This window comes from Macaca nemestrina, chromosome 9, assembly GCF_043159975.1.
Source record: "Macaca nemestrina isolate mMacNem1 chromosome 9, mMacNem.hap1, whole genome shotgun sequence".
NCBI classification, from domain to species: domain Eukaryota; kingdom Metazoa; phylum Chordata; class Mammalia; order Primates; family Cercopithecidae; genus Macaca; species Macaca nemestrina.
Window position 1 is genome coordinate 14,693,557 of NC_092133.1, and position 9,730 is coordinate 14,703,286.

Sequence of the window (9,730 nt, forward strand, 5' to 3'; positions counted from 1 at the left end):
GCTGGGCTCAAACTCCTGGGCTCAACCAGTCCACCAGCCTCCACCGCCCAAAGTGCTGGGACTACAGGCATGAGCCATCATGCCCGGCCAAATCCCTTAATTATTATCACAGATATTGCTGATGACACTTCAGAGCTGACTGGGCTCTGCAGTTGAGAATTACTGAGAATCGCTGCTCCAGGCTCGAATCCATCACCCTCGGTGATGACTGGGCTTCTCCATCCAGGCAGACACTAGTCACCACTTAGGATGGGTTTGAGGAGTTTCATCCTTCCTTTTGGTGTTGGTGGGAGATTAGTAGGGAAGTGGAGCTCAGGGACCCCCAGCGAGGACCCTTGCATCTTTGTGAGGCTGAGCATGGTGTGGTGGGAGGAGGGAGTCCAGGAAAACCCTCAGGATGTGCTGATGATAAGCACTGGGGAATCTCACTGTGAAAGCAGAAACACTGAACGTGGCTTGGCCTGTGGAAAGGAGATGCTGTTTGGCGTCCTTCCGAGATCTGCTCACCCTTTATGCCTGACGGCCTTGCTGGACCACAGCATGGATGCTTGTGAGTTACTGTGTGTCCCATTTAGGCTCACTTTTGCCTGAACTTGTATATTTCCTGGGGTGGTAATTTGACCTTTTCATCTGTTGACAACCTTAAAAAGTTGCAGGAACTTTGCCCTCATGATGGGCATCTCATGATCATACTGAAGTTATAAATTAAAGTCAAAATTAAGAAGTTAAACTCCACACATACACACAACCTAGTAGGAAATACATGTAAATGTTTACCTCATCTCTCTGAATTAGGAGGGCCTTTCAAAGCATTTGGATGATGGCTGATATCCCAAAGGGAACAGGATCTGACAATATGAAAAAAGGAAAAAAGGTGGGTGGGTATGGTGGCTCACACCTGTAATCCCAGCACTTTGAGAGGCTGAAGCGAGGGGGTTGCTTGAGTCGTGAGTTTGAGACCAGCCTGGGCAACATAGTAAAACCCTGTGTCTACTAAAAATACAAAAGACAAAAGCCCCGAAACCACCACCAACAAAAAAACCCAACAAAACCTAAAAAAAAAGGTATAAAACATTAACAACAAAATGCTAAAAAGCAACAATAACTATTTATGGCAAACATTTTCCCCTAACAAATACGCATGGCAAATATTTTCCAAAATATATTTGTCTTATATACAAGAACACAGGGTTACTAGCTTCAATGTTGATATTGCTATATACATAAAACACAAACTGATTAGAAAATTATTAACACAAAAGTAGAAAAGTGGGCAAAAAATGTGAACAAATGATCATAGATAAAAATGATTTGTAAACGTATAAGAACAAGGTTAACTACTGTAACAACCAAAGAAAGGCAAATTAAAACAAGATACTCTTTTTACCTATCAAATGATTTTTTAAAATCGATCAGATTTTGAAGAATTCGATGAAGTGGATACTTTCCTGTACTTAGGTTTTTGGAGAGCTATTTAGCATTATCTATTAAGAACCTCAAATGTTCATTTCCTATTGGATCAACGATTTGACTTCTAGGAATCTGTTCTAAGGAGATAACCCAGAATGCAGTCAGAAATTCCAGTAAAAATAGTTATTGCAGGGTGGTTTCAGTACAGAATTGAAAACAACTTCATGTCCACATAAGAAGTTAAATGATGTGGCCGGGCACGGTGGCTCAAGCCTGTAATCCCAGCACTTTGGGAGGCCGAGACGGGCGGATCACAAGGTCAGGAGATCGAGACCATCCTGGCTAACACGGCGAAACCCCATCTCTACTAAAAACACAAAAAATTAGCCGGGCGAGGTGGCGGCGCCTGTGGTCCCAGCTACTCGGGAGGCTGAGGCAGGAGAATGGCGGGAACCCGGGAGGCGGAGCTTGCAGTGAGCTGAGATCTGGCCACTGCACTCCAGCCTGGGTGACAGAGCGAGACTCCGTCTCAAAAAAAAAAAAAAAAAAAAAAGAAGTTAAATGATGCTACAAACACACGATAAACTATCACATGGTTAATGAAAGTTAGGCTTTCTATTAATTTTTTTTTTTTTTTTTGAGATGGAGTCTCACTCTGTTGCCCAGCCTGGAGTGCAGTGGCATGATGTTGGCTCACTGCAGTCTTCGCCTCCCAGGTTCAAGCAGTTCTTTGGCTCAGCCTCCTGAGTAGCTGGGATTACAGGTGTCTGCCACCACGCTTGGCTAATTTTTGTATTTTTAGTAGAGACGGGGTTTCACCATCTTTGCCAGGCTGGTCTTGAACTCTTGACCTCATGATCCACCCGCCTTGGCCTCCCAAAGTGCTGGGATTACAGGCATGAGCCACTGTGCTCGGCCTCTGTTAATTTTTAATGACAGAGGTGAATGCTCGTGATATACATCTGTAACTATGGTATAATTCCAAAACATTATTGTTATTATTTTAGAGACAGGGTCTTGCTCTTGTTGCCCAGACTGGAGCACAGTGGTGTGATCATAGCTCACTGCAGCCTTAAACTCCTGGGCTCAAGTGATCCTTCTGCTTTGGCCTCCCAAAGGGCTTTGGGAGGCCAAAGCACGAGGATCACATTGAGCTACTGTGCCTGGCCTAATTCCAAAATACTAACAATGGTTCTCCCTGGGCGGTGGGGTTATAGAAGATCCCTGTTCTTCCTCCCCAACCTTTCTAGTATAGTGGTCAAGAGCTAGGCCTTGGGCTCAAACCCAACTCCATCTTCAAAGCCAGTGGAGGCTGATTGAGGTCTTTTTCAGTCTTCATCTCTAACACAGACCCTCCTGCCTCCTCACTTGCTTATAAGGACCCTTGTGATTACACTGGGCTTTCCTGGATAATCCAGGATCATCTCCCTATTTTAAGATCAGCTGGCTAGCAACCTTAATCCAGCTTTAATTCCCCTTTACCATGTAAGGTAACATACTCACAGGTTTAGGTGGCCGTTATTCTGCTTATCACACTAGCTGTGTGACCTGGGGGAAGTCATTTCCCCGAACCTGTTTCTTCGTCTGTGACATGGTCTCTCAACCCCAGCACCACTGGCGTTTTGGGCTGGATAATTCTTGGTTGTGGGACTAGGGTGTGCCCTGTAGGATGTTTAGCAGCATCCCCAGCCTTTCTCCATTAGATACCAGTAGTAACTGCCCTGTCCCCCACAATGTGGCAACCAAACACATCTTCAGATTTACCACATGTCCCTTGGAGGCAAAGTCACCCCTGTTTAAGAACGGATCTACAAAGTGGCTATAGTTCTCCACTCCTGGTGTAGTTGTACAGATGATCAGACAAGATGGTATTTGGAAAAGGTCTAACATAGAGACAGTGCGTGGTAAGGTGCCCCTAAATGACGTCTACCTATATTTCACTTTTCTGAATGCACATTACTGTTATAGTCATTAAAACTAAAGTTATGGCCGGGCACGGTGGCTCATGCCTGTAATCCCAGCACGTTGGGAGGCAGAGGCAGGTGGATCACTTGAGGTCAGGAGTTTAAGACCAGCCTGGCCAACGTGGTGAAACCCCGTCTCTACTAAAAATACAAAAATTAGCCAGGTACTTGCCGTCTCTACTAAAAATACAAAAATTACAGGTACTTGCCTGTAGTCCTAGCTACTTGGAGGCTGAGGCAGGAGGATCACTTAAGCCTTGGAGTTTGAGGTCACCCTGAGCAACATAATGAGACCTTGTGTCTCTAAAAAAGAAAAAAGAAAAGAAAAAAAATGTCCTCAAAAGGCAAAGGGTGCCTTTTCATTGAGAACACTAAAAATAAATTTTTGTTATTCAAATAGTGGATTCCTATTATAAAAAATTCAAACATTATAGACAAGGATAATATTTTCCTTTATCTCCTTCAATCCCACTCTCTGTCATTACCTCCCGGAGGTGACCCTGGAGTGTTAGTGTCACGAAGGCAGAGACTTCACTTGTACTTTTTCATCACTTTATCTCCAGAGGCGAGAGTAGTGCCAGGCACACAGTAAAATGAATGAGTTTAGTGAGTGTACTTCAGTTCTTAAAAAAAAAATTGCTATATAAATCTCAGCGATTGTTATTATAAACCAGTTCCATATGGTCTGGTTATAATAGCCATATTTACTATGCCATATGGTCAAGTTACTTAACCTCACAAAAGCTTAAATGGGTAACAATACTACTGCATGGCGTGGTTGTGAGGAATTCCAGGCTCTTTGCCATGCATTTATACATGAACACACACGCATGCATACACACACACACACACACACACACACACACTTTTTAATTTAGTATATCTGTGATTCCGTATATTCTGCAGTATGGTTAGTTTGGTTTTATCATTTACTATGTCCTAGAATATTTCCAAGTCAGTATATTTACTGCCACCTCATTCTTTTTTCTGCTATGAGGATGAATCATGGTTTATTTAAGAGATGATGTCAAACTCCCCGGCCTCTCCTCCTAGGATCTGGCAGGAGCCCAGTGAACGAATCTCTCTTGCTAAATCTCTGTCTGGTTGAGTAAGGTGCTTTGCAGGCTGGAGGAGCCTGTTGGTATTTTAGTTTTTATCAACTGTGCAAATCTGTGAGTCTTTTTGGTTTGAGTGTGTCAGTCTTGTCTGGAAATCTACACTGGGACTATTTTTAGCCTGTTAGGCCAGGGGATCTGCCGCTCTGTGGTCCAGTTGGCCATCTGCAGGCGCGGTCTCCAGCAGACGATCACGAGCTCTTTAAGATGTGCCTGGGCTTGGGGGGACCTGTCTCGCAGGCTTTTGTGGAACCTTCAATTCCTGGATTGTAAAGCAGGGCTGCAGGTCTCCTGGGATGAGCTCCAGCCAAGAGGTAAGGGACTGGAGGGGGATTCTCGGGTCCTTTTCCAATTCTGCTCTGACTGTCTCTATGGTGATGCATGGACATTTGCAGTCTGGCCTCAGCCCCTGCCTCAGTTCCACAGAAACTGCAAACATTCACACCTCTGTGCTTTGCACAAGCCACTTCCTCTGCCAGGAATACCCTTCACTTATTTTTTTGAGGCGGAGTCTCACTCTGTCGCCCAAGCTGGAGTGCAGTGGTGCGATCTCAGCTCACTGCAACCTCGCTTCCCAGGTTCAAACGATTCTCGTGCCTCAGCCTCCCGAGTAGCTGAGATTATAGGCGCCCTTCCTCCTTTTTGGCCTTCGAGGCTCAGCTCAAATATCCCCTCTTCAGGAACGCTTCCTCCTTTCCCATGCAGCAGAGCTGGTCACTTTGTCCTCCAAGACCCCAGGTACTTTGTACTTGCTACCTCCTGGCCACAAGGCAGGACAGACCACTGCCAACTGTCTGTTCCCTTCACTGGTGGGGCTTCCGGAAAGAGGGACCCTCAGTGCCCTCCTGGTGCCTGGTACGTCGTGGGACTTTGCGAGTATCTGTTGGGTGAGAGAAGCTTAGTGACTGCAGAATAATGCGATGAGTGCCACTGGAGAAGCAGCTGAGATCATGTGATCAGGAAACAAGGGCTGTTTTCAAGGGGCCGCGCCTAGCTGGCTCTGCTCAGGGTGCGTCTCGTCATCCTCAAAGTGGTCTTTACAGGCTGGAAAGAGAAACCCAGTGTCAGAGATGTGAATTCAACTCAGCTGAAGTGTCTCTCAAATTTCTAGAAAAAGATTAATGGAAGATGCTAATTATTAGGCTGGCGCAGAAGTAATTGCAGTTTTTGCCGTTACTTTTCTTGGCAAAAATGGCAATGACTTGTGCACCAGCCTAATATTTCAGTGATAGTAATTATGTGTGTATCTAAAAGACAAAGCATCTTGAAGCACTCTCCGTGTTGAAAGTCATGTTGGATGAACAGAATAATGGTCCCCTTTCTAGGAATCTGACCCTCAGAAGCCCAGCCATCTAGGAAGAGGCTGAGAAGTTGGGAGTGACTAAAAGGCTTTGGGTAACTCTCTCGTGTTCTACTGAGTATTTTTGCTATACAGAAGAGTCAGTTCCTTTCCAGGAACCCATTAAATCTTTACATACATTTGTAACATTTTCTTTTTTTTTTTTTTTTTTTTTTGAGACGGAGTCTCGCTCTGTCGCCCAGGCTGGAGTGCAGTGGCCGGATCTCAGCTCACTGCAAGCTCTGCCTCCCGGGTTTACGCCATTCTCCTGCCTCAGCCTCCCGAGTAGCTGGGACTACAGGCGCCCGCCACCTCGCCCGGCTAGTTTTTTGTATTTTTAGTAGAGACAGGGTTTCACCGTGTTAGCCAGGATGGTCTCGATCTCCTGACCTTGTGATCCGCCCATCTCGGCCTCCCAAAGTGCTGGGATTACAGGCTTGAGCCACCGCGCCCGGCCTACATTTGTAACATTTTCTTTGATGACTCATGGTCAGCTCAGGCCATTGAGTTGGTGGTGATAGACATAAACTCAGCTACTTCTATGGATAGTACTGGGATAGCAGAATGTAGTAATTTGGTAATGTTAATTCTGAGTTATTGGGAACATGTTAAATTTCATTCACTTTGTTTAAAAAGGCAGGAAATGCCTAATACATTTAGTTTAGAAAATGATTAGCGCACCTGACTGGGCGTGGTGGCTCATGCCTATAATCCCAGCACTTTGGGAGGCCAAGGTGGGCGGATCACCTGAGGCCGGGAGTTTGAGACCAGCCTGGCCAACATGGCAAAACCCTGTCTCTACTAAAAATACAAAAATTAGCCAGGCATGGTGGCATACGCCTGTAGTCCCAGCTACTTGGGAGGCTGAGACAAGAGAATAGCTTGAGCCCGGGAGGTAGAGATTGCAGTGAGCCAAGATTGTGCCACTGCAATCCAGCCTGGGTGACAGAGTAAGACTCTGTTTCAAAAAAGAAAAGAAAAGAAAAGAAAATGTTGAGCACACTACTTGGTGTTTTGAGTGTCTATCATACGGTTACATTCACTTAGGTGGTATCTCTCCTTTCTCAGCACCACCAGGTAAATAATAAAAACAGTGGTTAGCCAGGCATGGTGGTGCATGCCTGTAGTCCCAGCTTCTTGGGAGGCTTACATGGGAGGATCACTTGAGCCCAGGAGTTGGAGACCAGCATAACATAGCAAGACCCCGTTTCTTTTCCTTTGTTCGCGGCGGGGGTGGGGGGCAGAGTCTTGCTCTGTCGCCCAGACTAGAGTGTAATGGCGCAATCTTGGCTCACTGCAACCTCTGCCTCCTGGGTTCATGCAATTCTCCTGCCTCAGCCTCCCAAGTAGCTGGGATTACAGATGTGCGCCACCACACCCAGCTAATTTTTGTATTTTCTTTTTTTTTTTTTTTTTTTTTGAGACGGAGTCTCGCTGTGTCTCCCAGGCTGGAGTGCAGTGGCGTGATCTCGGCTCACTGCAAGCTCCGCCTCCCGGGTTCACGCCATTCTCCCGCCTCAGCCTCCCAAGTAGCTGAGACTACAGGCGCCCGCCACCACGCCCGGCTAGTTTTTTGTATTTTTAGTAGAGACGGGGTTTCACCATGTTAGCCAGGATAGTCTCGATCTGCTGACCTCGTGATCCACCCGCCTCGGCCTCCCAAAGTGCTGGGATTACAGGCTTGAGCCACCGCACCCGGCCAATTTTTGTATTTTCAATAGAGACGGGGTTTCACCATGTTGGCCAGACTGGTCTCAAACTCCTGACCTCAAGTGATCCACCTGCCTCGGCCTCCCAAAGTGCTGGGATTACAGGCGTGAGCCACCACACCTGGCCTAGCAAGACCCTATTTCAAAAACAGCAAACAAAAAACCCATAAGTAACCTACCTAGAAGTGTGCTAAGAGCTCTCCCCTGGCTCCTTATTTAAATTCCAATAACCCAGGGAGGAAGGTATCATGAGTGATCCCATTTTATAAATGTGGAGGCTGAAGCTAAGAGAGGGAATGCAACACAGCCAAGGTCACACAGCCAGCAAGAGCTGGATGGGAATTCGAACCCAGGCTAGCAGATTCCAAAGCTGGTGCCCTTCACCCATCAGCTGTCTTGACTGCTAAGGTTTTCCCCTCTTGTTTCCGCAAACTGTAGCCTAGTGGGTGTGTCTGCAGCTTGGTGGGTGTCTCCAGCTGTCCTTTAACTTCTCCATTTCCCTCAGTTCCCTGGGAAGGTTCAGGGTGGTGGGCTTGCCTTTCAGGATGCCTTTCATCATCAGGGCCCCTGTGTCCACTGCTGTGACATTTGGTGATGAACAGCTCCCCTCCTGGAGCCAAAGAGCATTCATTGTCTGGCCACAAGAAAAGCCTGCCCCATGTCCCCTGACGACCTGAAGATGAATCCTGACTGCCTGGACGTGCCTAGGCGGGTGTACCCATGGCCTGTGGTTGAACCAGCCACACCTTGTCTCTTGGCCAGAGGCAATGTCCAGGTTTATCTCTCTGTGTAGTGACTGGACCTAGCTGGAGGGCGGGAGGTGATAGCTCCTGGGAAGTGGGGTCCAGGGTCCTGGCCAGGCAGTCACAGTGGCTGCTCTGCAGGCTGCCCTGAGGCTGAGGGCTGTGAGTCCTGGGATCTGCTGGGGAAGTCCAAGGCATGTTGCACCAGCTGCCCCTAGCTGCTGCCTGCAGCTGGAGGCCACAGGCCCCCCATGTTGATAAAGTGTCACTTTCAAAGGGAGGTCACCATGCAGCGGCATCGTGGCTGGAAAGTACCAGAGTGAGTGAGAGCCGGCGTCCTTGTTTCTGATCCACTGGTGACCTGCTACACAGAAATGGCAAGTTATTTCTCTCCTCTGGATGTCAGATTCCTCACCCGTAAATAAGAGGGCACACAGTGGCATGGAACCACACTGACACCAGGACACAGTCTGATCCCCACCTCCACTTTTTGTTGTTTTTGTTAAATGAAACAGTTGTTATGTATCTTTGCTTCTATATATTTTGTGTAAAAAATATGGAGATACATAAGAAAACGTATGTAAAAGTGTAGAAGGATATACATGAAATTGCCAACAGTGATCTTCTCCAGGTGGTAGAATTATGGGTAGCTTTTTTGCATAGTTATATGTTTACTTTTTTTTTTTTTGAGGTGCAGTCTCACTCTGTCACCCAGGCTGGAGTGCAGTCTCAGTAGTACAGTCTCAGCTCACTGCAAGCTCCACCTCCCAGGTTCAAGTGATTCTCCTGCCCGAGCCTCCAAAGTAGCTAGGATTACAGGCGCCTGCCACCACACCCAGCTAATTTTTGTATTTTTAGTAGACATGGGGTTTCACCATGTTGCCCAGGCTGGTCTCGAACTCCTGACCTCAGGTGATCCTCCTGCCTTGACCTCCCAAAGTGCTGGGATTAGAGGCATGAGCCACCACGCCAGCCTGTTTATTTATTTTATTTTTTTAAAATACAAAAAATTTGAAAGCAGGATGTTGGGTTCTAAATCCTGGGCTCTGTCTTATCCTTGCTGCTGCCTTCACCCTGAAAGCCTGACAATGATTGCCTCCCTTGCCTCTAGAGACTGCAGCCAGCTCATCTCAGGCACTGGGCTCTCCTGCCAGAATGGTCTCAGTAGCTGCACCTGCCAGTTTGGCCTCTGTCTTCCTAATGATTGTAGCATTGGACACCTGAGCGTGCTTTCAGCTAGGATTTGGTCGTGCCAATCTCCATTTTTAAATAGCCTAACTAGAAGTCAGTATGCTATCTGCTTCCTCATCTGTCATCGCTGCACCCTGCCCCACCCCCAGAATCAAGTGTCAGACAGCCAAGGAGGGGTGAGAGGCGGAGCAGACGAGACCCGGGGGAGTGGGGCTCTGTGGCTTGCTCTGCTTGCTTCTCCCTCTCCAGCCATTCTCTG